This window comes from Etheostoma spectabile, chromosome 1, assembly GCF_008692095.1.
Source record: "Etheostoma spectabile isolate EspeVRDwgs_2016 chromosome 1, UIUC_Espe_1.0, whole genome shotgun sequence".
Classification (NCBI taxonomy): Eukaryota; Metazoa; Chordata; class Actinopteri; order Perciformes; family Percidae; genus Etheostoma; species Etheostoma spectabile.
The window spans coordinates 31,461,871-31,481,493 of record NC_045733.1 but is presented as its reverse complement, the minus strand read 5'-3'; the positions used below and the strand labels follow the sequence as shown (position 1 = coordinate 31,481,493).

Genomic DNA, 19,623 nt, shown 5'->3' with positions numbered 1-19,623 from the left:
CACCTTGAATCCACGCTTGAATCCACCTTGAAAATCCTACCCCCCTGTTGGTCAGATATCCTGTTTTTTTTTGGATCACAGTTAATCAAATTCCTACTGACAAGTTTTGAACAACACAAACGAAGGTTTGATCCAGATTAAAACTAGGATTGGATTCCGTGCTCTAATCTGATTTCAGATTTCCTTCTTTCCCTTTTTGAACAACCCATTTTCAGATTTGATCCAAAATCTGATACCAAAATCCGATCAGTTTTACCTTTGAAGCCCCCGGCCCTAGAGACGAGCTGTCGTTAATATGCCCTGCATGCAGCATTTTGATTAAATCAACAAACACAAGATTACTTTTTTACTGGTTTGTTCATGTGCATTAAATTGGGGAAAACATGACCAACATGTATTTTGAAACCATCACATAGGTATGTATCCATCATACCATCTCATGGTAATTAATTCATTTTTTTATGGAATCAGTCATATTGGATATGATATATAACGACTAATTTAACATTGTTGACAAAGCCTCACAGCTGATTTCTGGAGAATAAAAGTTGAGTCTTGCAAATTATTCTTCAACAACAATACTCCTACCCAGTCACAAGAAATTTCAACAATCAGTTTTTTGATAAAGACTGTTATGTGATGGAAAGCTGTGGGGAAAAAAAGCTAGTGAGTGGAAGTTTTTCTTTCAAAGGGACTCACTGTGGTACCGCAGCTCAGTTGAAACGTGTGATAAGGAATATATGTTAATATTCAGGGTTACTGGTTAATATATAATTAATAAATAGTTGACTTCCTACACTTGTGAAGAACCGTTGTCCCGTTCTCGTGTTCGTAAGGCAGGAATATTTTTACAAACACCGCAGCATGTCGCTGGTCCTTCGGGGGATGTAGTCTGATTCTGAAACACAGACGTCAAATAGTTTTTGTGAAACTATGAAAACTTTATATTAGAAACTACAGAATTGATCTTGATGCTGTCAATATTAGATCTGTGTAAATGTCATAAGTGGATGATGTGTGTGTTGTGTGTGTGTGTGTGTATGTGTGTGTGTTGTGTGGGTGTGTGTGTGTGTGTGTGTGTGTGTGTGTGTGTGTTGTGTGTTGTATGTGTGTTTGTGTGTGTGTGTGTGTGCTTTGTTTAACATTTGTGGGGACCAAAAACAGGAATACAGTATACTTATGGGGTCCTGACAGCTTTGTGGGACAAATGCTGGTCCCCACAACTTTAAAGGGCTGTTTGAGGAATAGACTTGGTTTTAGGATTGGTTAGAGTTAGGTTCTGGTTAGGGTGGGTGGGGGGGCTAAAGATAGGCATTAGGTTTGATGGTTAAGGTTAGGGTAAGGGGCTAGAATGCTTATATCAATGACTGGTCCCCACAAAGATAGTGAGACACACTTGTGTGTGTGTGGTGTGTGTGTGTGTGTGTGTGTGTGTGTGTGTGTGTGTGTGTGTGTGTTTGTGTGGTGTGTTGTTGTGGTTCTCACCGTTGGCAGTGGGGAGCAGTTGCACGCGGCTGGTGCGCAGCAGGTGGAACCGCTGGCCGGTCCAGGCTGCGGCTGCACTGCCGGCTGTGACACACGCCGTCCGTCATGGTTGCTCCACCAGAGTCTGACCCGGCCGCACACACCGCCGCTCACCTAAAACCACACCCGCTCGCGACTGAACACACACACACCACAACACACACACACACACCACACACACACACACCACCGAGCCAAGGTCAGAAGTCACATGTGTACACAACGTTTTTGCACATTTTCTGATGACTGGAAACATTAATTTGACTAAAATCGCTTTTTTGCTTTGTTATTTTCTTTTTAACTCTTTAGATTGTCATTATTATTTTTTGCTTCCTCTACCAATATGATACATGCCTGGTTCATCCCATTGTTATTAATTTGTTTTTTTTCCATTATAAGTGTGAATCTTTCCATATTTCTTTCTTAGTAAGTCATGTAAAGTGCATTGATTGTTTATGATGAGAAAACGTGAAGCAGCGCTATGCAGAATGATCACTATCAAAGTCACCCTTATTGTGAACACTTTTTATTTTTGAATTAATTTATCATGGAACTTGTGAGGAAATGGCCGACAAAGGTTAGGCCAAGCCGTGGACGTCCTGCAAAGTCAATGAAGACGCTCAGACCGAGAGACAGTCTCAAAAAGAGTCTCGCAGCAGTGCCGGAGGCAAGACTAAAAGCCAAGTTGCATCTGCTTGTCATACGCGATATTTGATAGTGTCGTGTTTTCTTTTCACGTCGATATGTCGCTATCAGCTGGCACATAAGCTCTATTACAACGTGTCCAATGTTGATCATGTGTTGGTACACAGGATCCATTTTGTCTAGAAAACTTTGTTTGCAAAACTTGTGAATGTTGTGCGAAAATGAAAATGAACGGAAACACCTTAAAATGTCTAAATCAATTTGGAAACCAGTATCGCAAGACAGCGCCATGGGATTTCATTACACACAGGTTTAAATACGCTTTAAAGCCGTTGGATGGAAACACACAAACTGCAGATAATTTTGATTGACAAGAGATGGAAACTCAGCTACGACAAACACACAAACACACACACCACAAACGAGCGTGACAGGGACCGCACAAGACACAAGGGACTAAACACACCCACAACCGAAGAGAGAAGGCCGTGGCACAAATCTATAGCATGGACTCCAAGGATCCAGCAATGCTGAGCAAGTGTCCCCTATCGAAGTCACTTGAATTTGAACGCGCAACCTCCCCCCCGTTCTCACCACACTTGTATCTTTTGCAGGCGCACTGGTTCTGTGGTCGGACATGTAGGCCCGGTCCAGCTGGGGCGGCCTCGCCCTGCAGAACAACAAGACAACCGATTCTTTATGCACATTAATACAATCTTTACTTGGGGGCCAAACTTCAAACCCCACTGTGTAACCCATGCTAAAGTTGATTAAAAAACAAAATCCAACCTTTAAGGACCCCAATTTTCCTTGTGAATGAATATGTATTGTAATACATAAATAATATTTGCCTTAAAATGCAGGGGCATAAGTAGACCCCCTATGAAAAACGGCATAATTCACCCCCTATGGTTAAAATACGGGCATAGTATACACCCCCTATGTAAAATACAGGGCATAAGTATACACCCCCTATGTTAAAATACAGGGGCCTAAGTATACCCCCCCCTATGTTACATACAGGGGCTAAGTATACACCCCCCTATGTTAAAGATCAGGGGCATAAGTATACACCCCCATGTTAAAAATACGGGGGGTCAAATATAGTAAATACACCCCCCTATTTAAAATACAGGGGGCATAGTATACACCCCCCTATGTTAAAATACAGGGGGCATAAGTATACACCCCCCTATGTTCAATACATGAGGGGGCATAAGGTATACACCCCTATGTTAAATCACGGGCATAAGTATACACCCCCCTATGTTAAATACAGGGGGCATAAGTATACCCCCTATTTAAAAATACAGGGGCAGTAATGTATACACCCCCCCTATGTTAAAATCGGGTGCATAAGTATACACCCCTATGTTAAAATACAGGGGTGACATACGTAAACCCCCCCTAGAGATTGGCACTGGTTTTAATTTGTTAATAACTGGTTTGAGTTGCATTGAGAGATGATCTTATGGAAGTTCCCATGCCAAGCTGTAGTATGGTGAAGGTAGGGGATGATGTGTGTGTGTGTGGGGGGGGGGGGGCTATTTGATTCCAAGGCCAAGGCCTTTTCAGGATGCATATTTTATACAGTCCATGCCAAATTTTATTTCCAAAGATGTTTTTTTTTCCTCTTTTTAGTCAACTTTAGCCTGGATGTTTAAACGTATGCAACCACGTTACTTGAACCTGACCCAGTGAGTTCTATACTCATATCAATTTTTAGTTACCAAACAGACTGAAAATTAAAATCTGACCTCCGCACATTTTGGAGGCGCTCTTTCACAGAGACACTCTGAAAACAAAAACACAATCAGTCTTCACACCTTTAAACTGTGTTTTTCACACACCACAAATGAATGTCATCATAATCCAACGGCCATGTCAGGTCCCCTCAGGCCAAAATAAACTGTTCAAAACACTGAATCTCACACTGACTTAACTACTCCTTTTAATCATTTGAAAATGGTTCTGTTGTGGGGTTGTAATGGGAAAAAAACACTTAAGCATTTTATACATCCTTCTATTATAACATGAATTATTATTAACAATGTTTGGGTGTAAAGAACTTTATTCAATTCATTTGTGTATGTGTCGACCATCTGTCTGTTGACTCAGGCCGGTGCCCTGTAGTCTTAAAGATCCAGATTCCAAGCTGGGACATTGTCTTCTCTTACGTGACCAAATGCCACCAGTTGCTTAGGCGCTCAGATAAACCCGCTAGAGATTCTGAGGATGGGGGACAGATGCACGGCCCAACGTGTACATGTTATGATACCTGTTCTGCTAAGATAGGGAAAACAGAACTAAGAACCGATGTTCTGTTTTGACTTCGCTGCAGACTTGTCCACTGTTTACCTTGCTGGTACTCTTTTCACCTGTTCTCGCCGTTTTGTGTGCTCGCAGAGGATAATTAAAAATCCACCGAAGACCAACCTTGACTCACCGCACGCTGTCTTAAATTGTGTTTCACAAAGTCTCACTCAAAACAACAGTCTACCGCATGTCTGGTTTGGACAGCAGCGCCCGGACTGGACACGACACCACCGACACCCCCAACCAGGACAAGTAAGGCAGGGACACCTTTAGGGCTCCACACCTGCACACACACACCACACGCACACACACACACACACACACACCCACACACCAAACCCGTTCTTTCACACTGTATGCATTAGGGTACAGGTGTCAACACATCAGGCCTTCACAAATTGAGATCCATATCAACTTACGTTTTTGAAGTTTTTTTTTTCCACTTTTTTGTCCCTTTTTCCTTTTTAAAAGATTATTTTTTTGGGGGTTTTCCCTTATTATCTATTGACAGCATATGACAAAAAGGGGACAGAAATGGGGGAGGACACGCGGCAGATCAGACTCAAACCCCCGGCCGCTGCAGGACTCAGCCTACATGGGGGCGCACTCCCTACTACCCGGGACTAGAGGCGCCCTGTTGTCCCTTTTCGTTTTTGTCACTTGTTCTATGATTAGCTGAGGACTTTTTAGGGCTTTATGTCAACGAACTGTGACAGGTAAAGACTATATGAGACATGCAATGACAGCAACATATTTTGACTTTTTTGATAAATAAAAGTCTGTCAATAACTCTACATGTCTGGCCCTTGTGATTTCCTTTTTTTTTTTAGTGTGGCCCTTGGTGAAGTTGAGTTTTACACCCCGCATTAGAGCAACTTTCTCCAGTCAATTTTAACTATCAGTCATATCAGAATATTGTTATGTGCCTATTTTAGTAAATGCAGTAATCATTAAACAGGTGTTTATTAGAAACAGAAACAGGAAATTATTGAATGATTAGAATGTTATTTTAATTAACATGTCCGTTCAGTACATCGCCGAGGGTACAAAACTTAAAAAAAGTTATTTAATTACATTTACATTTACAATTTTTTCGTATAGGGCAGTTAAAGCAATGGGTTGTAAATATTTGTGTTTCTGATTGTTTTTGTTTGTTAGTAATACAAATTTCCTCCATTTTATCTTGATTGTTTTCTTATTTATTAGATTCATGCCCTTGGTTTTAAAAAAATTGATGAGTGACTTGCATGTTCTTTTTTTTTTTATTCCAGTCATTTTGCCCTTTTTGCTCTGTGGTGTTCTGAATTTGATGGGTATTTGTTGGTCGGCTCCACTTAAAACAAGGCCTTGCCTTATTTGCTCTGAGAACAAATAAAATTGATAATGGTGATACTATCAAATATCCTGTTTTTTTTGATGCGTCAATTTTTAAAATCCCATTTGTGAACTGTTAAAAATCCATACTGTAAATGTAAAAAATAGAAGTGCCTTCCCACCTGGTAGGCGGGGCAGCAGTCGTCCGTGGGTTTAGCGTCCACCGTCAGCACCTCGCCGGCCTGGCAGAGAGGGGTTGTCTCCGGACAGGAAGAACACCTGCAGAAAACACACACACACCTTTACACATGAAGACTCTGAACGGCTTTAGGGGAACCTGCTGCTGATTGCCTGCCGGCTGAATGTACCCCAAGACGGAGAGTGAGATTGGGAACTGACCGCATATGGAGCAAGGCAGCAGCTGCCGTCGGCTCTGGTGGCGATCACGGCCTGGTCGTTCCTGCAGGTGGAACGTCCGACCACAGAGCTCAGGATCACACTCTGAAACCAACAACATTAGAAGAATAACTCCAACTCTTAGGAAATATGCTCATTTAATTTTGTAAAATCACTCAATGCATGACCATGATCAGGTGAGATACTATGGTAGACTGTGTGTAATGATGACAGTGCAGTAGATCATGATAAATATAACATGACTATAAAATATAAAACTTAATAACCTATAAACTATTGACTGAATAGGAACTCTATGTACAAGGAATAACTTAAGATGTACTGTTATGACCACAGTCCAGATATGTGTTGAGGGCTATTACCATATAAAAATAACAAGTTGGTAGTACACCGTGCTCCCTTATCAATAAGGCCTCCATAACTCGATTTTTAAAGTTATTGATCAGAAAGAAAACTCACCGCACACAAAGTCGGGACAGCAGGAGTCCTGTCGTAGGGACACACCGCTCTCGCCGTACTTACACCAGGAGGGAGCAGGTCACCAGGCTCTGGTTACACACTGCACACATACAACAATCAGAGGTCAGAATCAGAACCACCTTTATTCGCCAGCTATGATACAACTAAAGGATATGACTTAGGTTGGAGCAAGCCTCCGGGCGCAGCGTGTCACCAGCACCTTTAAACTCACTAAATAACCCATCCAGGCCCTGTTTTAATGATAGGTGATTAGTTTATTTAATTTGCGTTAAACGCCGAAAAAGGATCCATGCTCCAGGCGCTGGATCAACAAGTGTTGTACTTAGTGTACTTAGTGTCTTCTTTATTTCATATGTGTTGTCCATGGCGCGTCACTTTCCGCTGCCTCAAGATACTAATACGCCAAGAAGCCCCTGAACCACACCTTCCTGTAAGACCAGCACGCCCATGGGTGCACAGTGGACCAGGTGCTTTGCTATTTAAACGACGTGGGCGCTGACGGAGATTGACAACTGGCGGTGGTCTTAAACCAGCAAAGACACTTTGCTTCAGGACGGAGACAGGCTAGATTTTCACTCATTTCTATTCATTATGCTTCAGATCACGTCCAACACAATAACAAATGATAAGCATAAGACAACCACGTTCATGTTGTACATGAGGATTTTTTTGAGGTGGCTTGGGAGGGGGGAGAAAACACAAGAAACCGAGGCAGATCGGACGGGCGGGCGGATGGGGGGGGGGGGGGGGTGTATGGTGTGTGTGTAGAGATATGAATTGTGGTGTGTGAATGTAGAGCGTCAGACTGTCTGTGTTATTAGAAGGATATAAAATGTAATGAGCCTCAAATGTGATCGCTTTCATTTTAACAAAGAGCACGGTAGCAGGCTTAGGACACCTCCCCCCCCACATCACAAACACACACCCCCACACACAGTTGCCTCACCCACAGACTTTCTGCTGGCAGCAGCTGGTGTCGTCGGCCAGGCTGATATCACTCCCCTGCTCGATGGCACGCCGGCGCCGCCGTGTTGGAGCAGTTGTACCCACGGGGACGATGGTGTCGTTGTCGCAGCGGTACATGCAGCAGTCGCCTTCGAGGCTTCCACACCTCGCCGTGGGCACGAGGGACGCCGGATCGTCAGTGGCGGCGCAGACACACACACACACAAAACCGCCATGTTTCTTCTTAGACTTAGACTTCTCTTTATTGATCCTTTTGTGAGGGAGCTCTCCGCAGGAAATTGAAAGTTCCAGCCATTTTAGCAAGAAAAAAATAGATAAAAAAGACAGAAAATAAGACACAAAATAACATAATTATATAATAATATAATACACACTAATAACATCGTCAAATAAACAAAGAAAGACCATAAATTATTATTAAGTGTCGTGTGATCCGGTGTTAAAGTGATAAAGTCCGTGAGAATTTAAGTCCAGGTGTGCATGATGTATGTATATATGTATATATGTATAATGTTGCCTGTCTGTATGTATGTATGTGGTATTCATGCATGTATGTCCTGTATGTATGTAGTATTATGTATGTCGTAAATGTATGTATGTATGTATGTATGCATGTATGTATCGATATGTATGTATGTATGTATGCATGTCATTATAATGCATGCATGGTTTATGCATGTATGTATGTCATGTATGTTATATGTATGTATGTATGCTGTATGTATGTATGGTATGTATGCAGCATGTATGTATGTATGTATGTATGTATGCTGCAGTGTATGATTAGTAGGTATGTATGTATGTATGTATGTAGTATGTATGATGCATGCATGCATGTAGGCATGTATGTATGTATGTAATGTATGTATGTCGATGCTGTATGGTCTGTATGTATGTCATGTATGTATGCTGTATGCATGCTGTAGTATGCATTAGTATGCAGTATGTATGCTGTATGTTATGTAGTATGTGCATGTATTGTCCTCGTCTGTCCTATTCCTCCTACCCCCCTAGTAAGGAGTTGTACATCTGATGGCATGAGGGATTCTGCCGGTGCTAATTACTTATTTGTATATATTATGTATATAGTATTATTTCAGTATGTTGTTGGATTGATGTGGTGTGTTTTTTTGTATCGAGAAGTTTTGTATTTGCACTTTTTTTGCCTTTTTTCTTTGCACTTTTCAAAAGGAAATAAGAAAAACGCACAGATATATCGTTCATTAAAACACTCCATTTTGGTCTTTTGGCTTCTGGATTTTTTTCTGTAGTAAGTTGGGACATTGTCTTGGTACTGTATTGTGGTGTAGCCCACGTGTTGACTACAGTATTGTTTTCAAACCATTTTGAAAATGAAAAAAGAAATGCCTTGACTTGGACGGAATAGAAAGCTTCATTCTAACCTCTGGAGCTCTGTGTCGTAGAGGCCTAGTGTTACACTGACCACTTGGAACAGAGGGCCAAATAAGTTGGGAGCTGACATCACTTGTTATTTTGGTATGACGTTTGGACAAAAAAGCATGTATTTTTCAAGCGTTTCTAAGCACTTATTACTAGAACATTGTCATAGTTGGTTCTACAATATGTACAATACGTTTTGTGATTCTGCAACAACAAGTTTGGGGTTTTGAAGTTTTCAGAATTTACTATTCCAGAAACTACTTCAACTACTTTGAATTTCTGTGTAAGAAAACAAAAAAAGGCATCAATCAAGAGATGAAAGAGATAATTAGTTATGTATTTTTTGTGTTCTCTTACAATCTAATGGCCATCAATATCTAATGTTGTTGACTCCAGCTCTTTTGTACGACCACAGTGAACTGTCGTCTTACACACACTTCTCAGTGAGATGCAGCGGGCGGAAGTAGGGTCGGGTGGCGGAGCGTTCCCTCGGGGCACACGCAGCCCTCGTCACGCCTGAACATGGTCCCGGGTCCGGTCAAAGTCGTTGTTGGGGGCAGGATCTGAGACTGCAGGCCGGCAGACACGCCTGGTCCGAAGACTGTAACCGGACACACACCGGCTGCAGGGAAAGACAAAAACATGTCAGTGCCTTTGCACCATGCGCATTGATGAAAATATGATGTATAACAACACTGACCGCAACATTGGGAATACCAGTAGTACCGTAAACAGGATGAGAAATGTATTGTTTATATTACAATTCTATACAACATTGAATAAGGTAATAAATATAAGTAAGTGCTAATGATATGTGAGTTGAAAAACCTCTTTGTGATCTTCAAATACGTGTGAATTACTCATCATTTTAGACTTTTTATATTTATGTGGAGATAGTCTAGCAACGTGAGACTATTTTACTTTGAAAGATAATGGTGGAATGAATAGTTTCGAATGGTACTGGAATCTATAAAATGGACTCACCATGCACCCATCACTTTGTACACGCGGCCTTAAAGACCCTGTAACCTGAGGAAACTGATTGCCTGTTGGGTGGACACGCGATCATTTGCCAGTGGTTCCGGCTGATTCAACTTCTGCTCAGTTTCAAGTTGGTTGATTACTACATGTGCACAAATTACAATGATTACCAAAGTCTGTCCAACAGAAAACACTCAACAGGTGTGTCCAAGATATTTAACCAGCCTTGGTACCTGCCGTGTTTCCTTTTTTTTATTTTTTTTTATTTACCTTTATTATTTATCCAGGTAACTGTTTGAGAACCAATCTCTTTACAAACATGACTGGCCAGAGGCTACAAAATATAAGAACATACTGTACAACTTTTACATAGTAAACGCATGACCCATAGAACAATCAACTGAATAAAAAAAGACAGTCAACGACGAAAGATAAAGAATAAGAGCTTAAATTGTGTGTATTAAATATGTTCATGATTGGTTCCTGGTTAGAGTTGCAGTATTTTAAAGCTCTGTAGACAGAAGGTGTCCCTCCTGCTCAGATAGCAGCTGTAGTGGCTGATTACGTTGTAACGGCGGTCCTTACGGCAGTGATCTGGACTCCTCCACTCAATGCAGATGTTGATTTGTGGCAAGAAGTGGCGTAGGCTGCCAGCGCCACACACGGTTTGTTGACGTACTCTGCACTCGTACCCAACCTCACAGAAGGTGCTCGGCGGACCTGAAACACAAGAAACGATCAAATACATTCTTTAAAAGGGATTTGCTAAGGGAACTAATTAGAAGAAATTATGTAGCTTCTTTACCAAGAGTCCTCTAATTCATAATAGTCATTTAACATGATCTCATTAATACACTCATTGAACTATTTGTTAAACCATGTATTTAACTGAAGAGAAGTGAGAGAGCAATATTGGTAAAAGTGCCAATGTTGACTTGTGGGTTCAAATTTGACCATTTTCTCAAATGTGTCTAAATCAGAAATTTGGGTTTCCTTCAACTAATTTGTTAAAAAACAGGACGTGGATGGTTCCATACATTGCTCCTCACACGTTAAATAACTGATCAGCTATTTTCATTTTGGGTGTTTTATTTAATTTCATAGGATTTTAGAAAGAAAAAAGATTTGAGAACACTGAAAAGTGACAGAAAATCAAGGAAAACCACAGAAATGGCCAAAATCAATGCAGAAATAATCGACAAAGACCACAAAAGTGTCAAAGTCAAAAAGTGACAACAAATGTTGGAGAAAACTTAAAAACGTGGTCAAACAACCACAAAATGTCCAAAAATTGGACAAATTACTTCGTAAAAACTAAAAGTATTACGGAAGAAACACAGGGTTGAATACGAAAAAGGATTTGAGGAACTGGGGATATTCATTTAGACATTTGTTATCTTGAAATAACAACTTTACTACAGCCATTCAAAGCTTTCAGAAAGAGTTTCAGAACCAGACAACACTGTTCCTGTGTGAGGAGGGACGTTGACGTACTGTGGCAGGGGAGAAGCGGCGTTCGTGAGCATGAGCAGGCAACTATCCGTCGCTGTGGAGCAGTTGAGCTCGCGCGGCGGCTGGGCTGACGTAAGCTGGTGGTTGTTGGGAACCTGCCAGCTGTCGATGAAAACACCGGATCTTCACCTGAGCCCACTGTGGTGCCGTCGGCCACGTCAGGTCGTTTTTTGGTCTCCATCACAGAACCTGAGGCCGGTTCACAAACACTACATTTACACATAAAGCCGTGATATACAGTATGATCCCTCAATGTGACAAATGGATCCTGCGGCCGAGTGGTTTCTGGTACTGCCTAACATCATGAAAGTTCAACCCAGGCAAGCTGCCAGTGTCCATAACTAATAATACGAAATTTATTATCCTGCAAAGGAAATTACATATAAGTCTGTTATTACCCCATTACACAGGCCCTGAATTCACACATGCTCAGTACTATAACGACTATGGGATGTCAGAGTGGGGGGGCAGGGGCTGCCCATGGGAAGGCACCCCAAGCGGTTAGGGAGATCAGTGCCTTGCTCAGAGCAACACTGGCAGTGCCAACTGGCACCTCTCCAGCTCCCAGTCCCATCCCATCACTTTGGGTCCACATGGGGACTTTGAACCAGCACCCCTATGGTTCCCACCCACCGTCCCTACGGACTGAGATACTACCGGTCTCAGGACAAAATTAACAATCATGTTTTTGCTTCCCTGTACCGATTCTGATGCCTGAACTCATTGAATTTGTGTTTTTTATTTAATTTCATACATTTTAAGAAAGAAAAAGATTTAAGAACACTGAAAAAAATGGCAGAAATTTACGAGAAAAACAACAAAAATGTCCAACTCCCCCGCGTGAGCTAACACCCCCCAGTTAGACACGAGTGACGGGGGTGCAACTCGTATTGCATGAGCACAACTTTGGTGCTGCCCATGGTGTCCATATTCCAGTTCTCGCCATCTTAACAATATCATTTGTAAATGAAATTACACTTTTTTCTCCATCCCAAAGAGGTAACAAAGGACAAAATTACATAGATTTTTGCTTCCCGATACCGATCTGATACTCGTTGATTTGGGTGTTACGTAATTTCATAGTATTTATAAGAAAGAAAAAAAGATTGGATAACACTGAAAAAATTGACAGAAATATAAAGAAAAACAAACAAATTTCCAAAAAATGCAGAAATAAGCGATAATTGGTATCGTCCATACCGAGTACTGATCCGATACCCGTGTGCCATATATTTCATATGTTGACTATCCCTGTATGGAGGGGTAGGATTTCTATCTGTGTTGTCGTCTGGCTCAGGTTAAACTCTTATGAAACAGAACGAACAAACATGGACGTTGTATAACTTTCCTTTCATTCTTCCGTTTGAGACTGAGTCATAACGGCAAAAAGAACATCAAATAATGACTTTAATTTTGCGTGGTATTGGATTGTTGCATAGACTACAGTACTTTACTATCCCGATACCGCTTTAGGCAGAATCGGAGGCTTTTCCAATACTGGAATCAGTTTTGGAACTCTCTCATTTTTAGTGCCTTGTTCTCTTTCTGTGTAATCGCTCTATTGAATAAAACTGTGTGGAATTCAGCAAGACAGGTGTTTTTAAAAGGAACTATTACAATGTAATTGTAACACTGCAGGGTAAGACTCCCTGTCTATATCAATGCCGTTCCACTTCCGGGATTTGCTCCGGTGCGGCAGGATTTCCGCCAGATGCATGTGGTGGATTTCTGAGGACTACGGTTACCTGTGTCCTCAGGTCTCTGCAGGGTAATCCAGACAGCTAGCTAGACTATCTTCCATCTGAGGACTATGGTTACCTGGTCCTCAGATCTCTGCAGGGTAAATCCAGACAGCTGCTAAACTATCTGTCCAATCTGAGGATATGGTTACCTGGTCCGCATGATCCTGCAGGGTAAATCCAGACAGCTAGCTAGACTATCTGTCCATCTGAGGACTATGGTTACCTGGTCCTCAGGACTCTGCTGCTTCCCGAGCTATTTAGCAGAGCACGGTGCAGAGCCATGACGATTGTGATTGTTTGAACCCTTGTGTTGTCTGTCTTCACTTTTTTTAAACACTTTTTGATTCTTTTTCATAACATTTTTCTCATTTTTGTAACACTACCATCAGTACTGTACACATCACTAACTAATATATTACCACTAGTTTTACTACTATTTTCTATTCAAATTCATGATCAAGAAACCTCATTTAATATAAATTAACTATTCTTGTTTCTTTTTGTGTCAAAGTTTTTTTTGAAGGGAAATAAAACACCCACATTCAATAAGTAAGTGCCACCTGATCCGTTTAACTTTCCAAGAAGCGTGTATATAAGACAATCCATGTAAATGACTTTGGATTAAGAATCGCAAATTTTTGATGTAGAACCTTTAAAATCGGGAAATTTGACCCCAGCGAACAAAGTGGGTTAAAGAATGCCATAAACCGTTTTTTTCTCCACCCCTGAATGCTCTTGTGGATCTAACCGACCCTCCTCCGCAGTTCTGGATTTGGTCTGCAGCAAGACTAAGATACCTTACCACAGATGCCATGGTGTGAATGTGTTTTGTGTTGGAGCTGCCACTGTCGATCAACCATCGCTGCGGTGCTGTGGTACCACTGCAGCTTGAGGACCAGCCGGCTGCGATCAGGTACATGTTGCCTGTGTCGTAGATTCGTATCCAAACTTTTGAATCGAGGCTTAGCGTACCGCGAGTTGACGTAAAGCTGAAGAGTGCGTTGTCATTAGATTTTTCAGTTAGAAAGCCTTAATATGCCAATGTGACAGTTAAAATACAAAGTAAAAATCAAGATGAGAAGAGTTGCTTCTAACCCTCCTCTGCAGCCTGTTGATGATGATCTGGTCTGACTTGTGCGTGAGTTGATTGCCACCAAACACGTTGTGAATTCCAGAGGAGCTTTGAAAAGTAAAACCGGTTAAAAAAATCAATGTCAGTGCTCCTGTTCCAATCATTCAACCAGCTAAGTGTGTATTGACTTACTGGTGACTCTGAGTCGTCAGACACTCCTGAACCCGACACTGACGTCTCATTGGGCAGCTGGGTCACTATGTATGAGCGGCATTTGTAGAGGGCAAACGCTGCTCCCATCAAATGTGATCACATTCAGATCCGAAACATCGAGCACGAGACCTGGAACGCACAGGCGAGACACAATGAAAGCTGACACCACCACAAAAAATAAAAAATATTATCACCTGCCACTAGTCCGAATCTTACGCCATCACTAGTCTGGAGGAATGTAGAAACACTCAACAATTAGTCCAGTCAGATTTAAAAGACAGAGCTATGGCTAAGTCTGAATTTGCAATGGGTTTTCTTTGATTAAGTGCACAGATTGGAGAAAATGAAAATAGTGTATTTTTTAAGGAAGTTTTCCTCACATGGACAGTCCCACTTTGGGCAGCACTGTCTCCATGACCAATGGCAAAGCCAAGCAGGCGCGAGTTTGGACGGTCGAAGGTGAACTGGCAGCTCTGAGATTTTTTTGAACAAGACGAGCTGGTTGTTGATGGCAATGTACTTTGTGCATGTCATCCACAATCTCCTTCATAGGATGCTGACAAAAAAAAAGAAACAAAAGTCACACAACAAAAAATAAAACACGGAGATGTTTGTAAGCAGGAAATAAACTCATATTTAGTGTGTCAGAGAGACGGATACTCAACTAAAAATGTACCTAATCTCTATGTCAAATTTGGGTTTCATTTCAGACTGGGAGCATATGTTGATAAAATTTGTAATTTTATTTCTGGTTGCTTTGACAGTATTCATGGCCTACTTCGTGATTCTACCTTCTTCACTTCTGATTCCTAATACCGAATCGGATATATACTGTATGTTGCCCTCCCAAAAACGACCACGTAAGACAGAAGTGTCTGTTCAGTGGACCACTAATGGTTGAAGCTACAAAAAAAGTAAGTGAACCATAGGTTAGACTATTTTAACCCAGATTACTGTTGTTTTGCAACATTTCAGACACTTCTGTTAAATATGGGTACACATGCTGCTGCTCTAGAGCAGGAAGACACACTAAAAGACTGTAAGCTTGAGCTGAATTCGGTGCTTTTTTTCTTATTTGAAATTTAGCGTTCCAAATGTTCCTGTATTGCTTTTTTTCGTTACAAATGTAAATATAAATGGGTCGGCTTTGAAAAAGTGTGGAAATCATATATCAATTACAATAATCCCTGCTAGAATTGTCTTGTACTAATTATGAATTATGTGGCGCGAAAAAAAGGTGTAATTAACTGGACCTACAGTGCAATATCCTTGTAGATGATCCAGTCAAGGATGTTGTGCCCTCTGCGTGTCTGGTTGTTTCCAGGGGTGTGTAGGCGACGCGGTGCATGTTGCGTCGCCGCACCTGGAACTGTGCGATCGACTCTGTCCTGCTCAGTTTGGACCGAGGTGGGCTGCGGAGTGAGTGTCGGAGTGGGAACATCAGGCGTCTGGGTGTGAGATCAGTGTGTGTCAGGTGGAGGCGTCACCGCTTGGGATGTGGATGGTGACACTTCCACTCTTTCTGGTGTCGGGTTTTTTCAGGATGTGGCTGACTCTCCGGCGGTTGCGTGGGGACGGCTGAGGTACGTTACGGTGGTAACTTCTCCGCTTGTGTCGACGCGTTCAGTACCACGCTGGCTGTGTTACGACTTCGGCTTGGACGTTTGGACAGTTGTTGGCGCCACTCCTGACGTTGTTGTCATGCCATGGCTCGGTGTGACAGTCGTGGGCCGAGAGTGGTTGTCGCTGTGAGATTACTGCTTGGGGGCCTTGTTGCTATGGTACCTTGCAGGTGACGGCGCCCGACGGTTGAGCTCTCAGTGGACGTGATGCTGGGTTAACTGTTGTTGTGACGGAACTCTGGGTTTGTTCTGACGTGGTCGTTCGGTTCGACGGTTGTAGTTGTAGTAGCAGTGTGAGCTCTTGCGGTGGACACACCAGGGCCCGGTGGTGACTTCTCCCGGACGCCGTTGGCCTCGGAGCTGCGGTGGAGCCAGTTGTGTGAAGCGGAGACCCAGACGGAGGCGGCGTGGTCGTAGCTCTCGTAGACACCTCCACTCTGCAGTCGCCGGATTGTGTCGTCTCTGTAACGGGCTGCAGGACGACGGGTCTGAGCGTGGTGGTGAACAACACCCGGTGGAGCTCTTGTAGGGATGGTGTGTGAGAAGTGTCTCCGAAACCCCCGGTGCGTTGAATTCGATGTGTGTAGCTGGTTGCCTAGTTGTGGTGGTGACATTTCTGCAGTTGAGATATAAGGAGACGTTGTGGTTTTGGATGTGTCTGCAGCAGCCGTGTCGCAGAGGAACAATTGGCTTTGACGTCACAGGAAGGCTAGGCACTTCTGTACTTTCGTAGAGTGAAATCATGGGATGACATTTTCAGAAGTACCTGTTGTAGTCTTCACTGTGGGGCTGTTGGACTTGGGTGGATGAGGTCTCCCAATGAAACAACTCTGTGGTACGCACGGTAGACGTAGGATGGTGGAGCTCTCTGTTTTTGGTAAACGTGGCACAGCGGTGGTTCTGTAGGAAACACTGGTGTCACGTGGTTTTGTTGTGACAGGGGACCGTGGACATGTGGAATCCCTGAAATTTCTGTTGGTCTTGGAGTTGTGGTTGTGGTTGTGCCCACTCGTGTACCGCGGTCAGACCAGAGTTCTCAGCATAGTGTGTGGCTTTTGGACAAAGGAGAAGTGTGGGTGTCCTGTAATCTTTGGGGATAGAGGTGAAGCCTTTTGGTTGTATAGGTATTTCCAAAACTGTGATTACAGTATGGTCTCTTTCTCTTGGTGGTGTTTTCACTCAGTCCGCCTGAAGTAGGAGCAGATGGTGACGGGTTGAGAGGTGGCAACAGGAAAGGGTTAGACGTTGAGATATCAGGAACGTTTGTAGAAGTCTTCACTTCACGGAGTGGTGGTGCAGATGTCTCTGTGGTCAGCCGGCGGCGGATTGTTTTCTCTGACTTATGTAACATGGTTGTTTACTGGTGAGAAAGGTGCACACGGTTCTGATTCTGGTTTTTAGAGTGAAGCAACTGTACGTCAAAGACAAAGACACGGTCCTGTTTCCACAGGAGCTGGGTTGTAGAGGCTGGTGCTTGGAAACCATAAGGGAGGTGGTTTGTTTAGTTCGTGGGGGACGTTGCTCCATGTTACCGAGCGGTGGGCTGGTGTCTGTGTAGCAGTGGAGCTGTGCTGGTTACGGTAGTCTGTCTTAACTGCAGACGCCCCCCCCCCCCCCTTCCCCCACATAAGGGAACAAGACTTGATAGAAGTTGTTCCCATCGGAGTGACTGCTTCTAAAGTGGTTTGTAGCCTATGTGATCTCTTTGGGTGTTTGTGCGACCAACAGGAGGAGGGGTTGTTATGGTGGTGACCTTCAACAGAGCTCGTGGTCAGTCGCTGCTGTTGGAGACGGCTGCAGGGGGGTGGCGGTGGTGGGGAGAGGAGCGTATGGGGGAAGTGGGGTGCTGTGGAGGAGGTGAAGCCAGAATAGAGTACGTTACGGATGAGTGGGAGTGCTGCTCATCCAACGGTGCTGGCCCACGGGTCGTCCTTGCTGTTTACCTGCACAGTGGTAGTCGACAAGACTTCAGTCACGCTGACAGTGGACAGAGGCTCCTCCACTCTGTTCCTGACATCGGGGGGTCTCTGTTTGAGAGATTGGGGTCCTGCTGTGTGGAGAGTTCAGCACTAGTGGAAGGAAGAGACGTTACTGGGCGGGTGGCTGGACTCGATGAGTGACGTCTGTGGTGATCACGGCAGGGAGACTGGTGGTGTATTTTAGAGTGGTGCCAGTGGGGAGGGATGGTAGGATGCACGTGGTGTGATGGAGCTCTGGAGGTGTGGTGGAGGCAGCAGTGCTTCGGGTTGCAAAAGTGAAAGCTTGCAGAGGTCAGCTGAGCATTGGATGGTATCACAGGCTGCCACAGCACCCTGGGATCTTAATGCTACATCCAAACATTAAAAAGTGTGTTACGAAGAGCCAAGCTCGACAGAGAGTGTTTGAGATGGCTTAAACGAGACAGCTTACGTTTGGGTCTTATTTCCTGGAGGTAGGTATATATCTTTCATGTGTTATTAATGCTGTTGTACATGGAAAAATGGAGAATCAGTCACAGTTGAAATTGTTGGTGTCTAGTATCACTGGTATTCAGGACACACCTCCTATCTCTGCCTGCAGGGTTTGCATGTGTTGTATGCTTTGCCTGAAGCACTTCCCTCCGGGGACAAAAATAAAGTTAAGGGAGAAGTTTAAGGCATCCCGGTTCCCTAAGAAACTTTAATATTTGAAGCAAACCCCACTGAAAAATATCAGCATACCACAGTTCTCAACAAAAGACACAGAGACGAGTGACCCTCAAGACCAGGTGGGGGGCGAACGGGAAGGCAGCGGGCCTCCACTACTGCACAGAGGCACAACCACAGCACTTAAAAAAAAATGGTTTGATCTGATTACAGTTATGCTGAATTATTGACGCAGGTCTAAGATCATGCCAAACATCAAATCCACATCTTTTTGGTGCAAGACGCCATGAAGAATGAAGAGAAAAGCTCACAGAGACTATAAAATATGGTGCAGGATCATTTCAGTGAGTGAGAATTTCCTTGTTATTTTTTTAGATTAAGCAAAAGACTAAAATGTGTGGTAAAAAAGGTTTAAATCGTTTCATACACTGTAACAAATTTAATGTAAAAGTACAGTTAACCACAACATAAGATAAAAAAAACAGTAGTTTTCTTCACGTGTACAGTACCTATAGTGGCTATATTGTGATGTTTTTTTACATAACGCTTTGACCACGGATTCAACGTAATACTTCAGACACCTGTGATTTCGTCATCACAACGAAAGGGTTTGAAAGGTAACCTTACAGCATTGTACTGTAAAAATCCTAAACATGTTTACTGGATTTCAAGGTGGATTCCAGCACAAAAACTTAGTAAAACTTTAAATTGGTCAAATAATTCATTTTGATCCAGATTAAATGTTTTGAACAACTAGGGGGCAGTTGTTCAAAATATTTAATCTGGATCAAAAT

At 43.0% G+C, this 19,623-nt stretch overlaps 1 protein-coding gene across 1 annotated transcript in view; it reads left to right on the top strand.

The window, feature by feature from the left end:
• Positions 1-19,623, top strand: part of otog (otogelin) — a 143,549-nt gene that overhangs the window by 86,739 nt on the left and 37,187 nt on the right. The gene's annotated exons all lie outside the window — the stretch shown is intronic.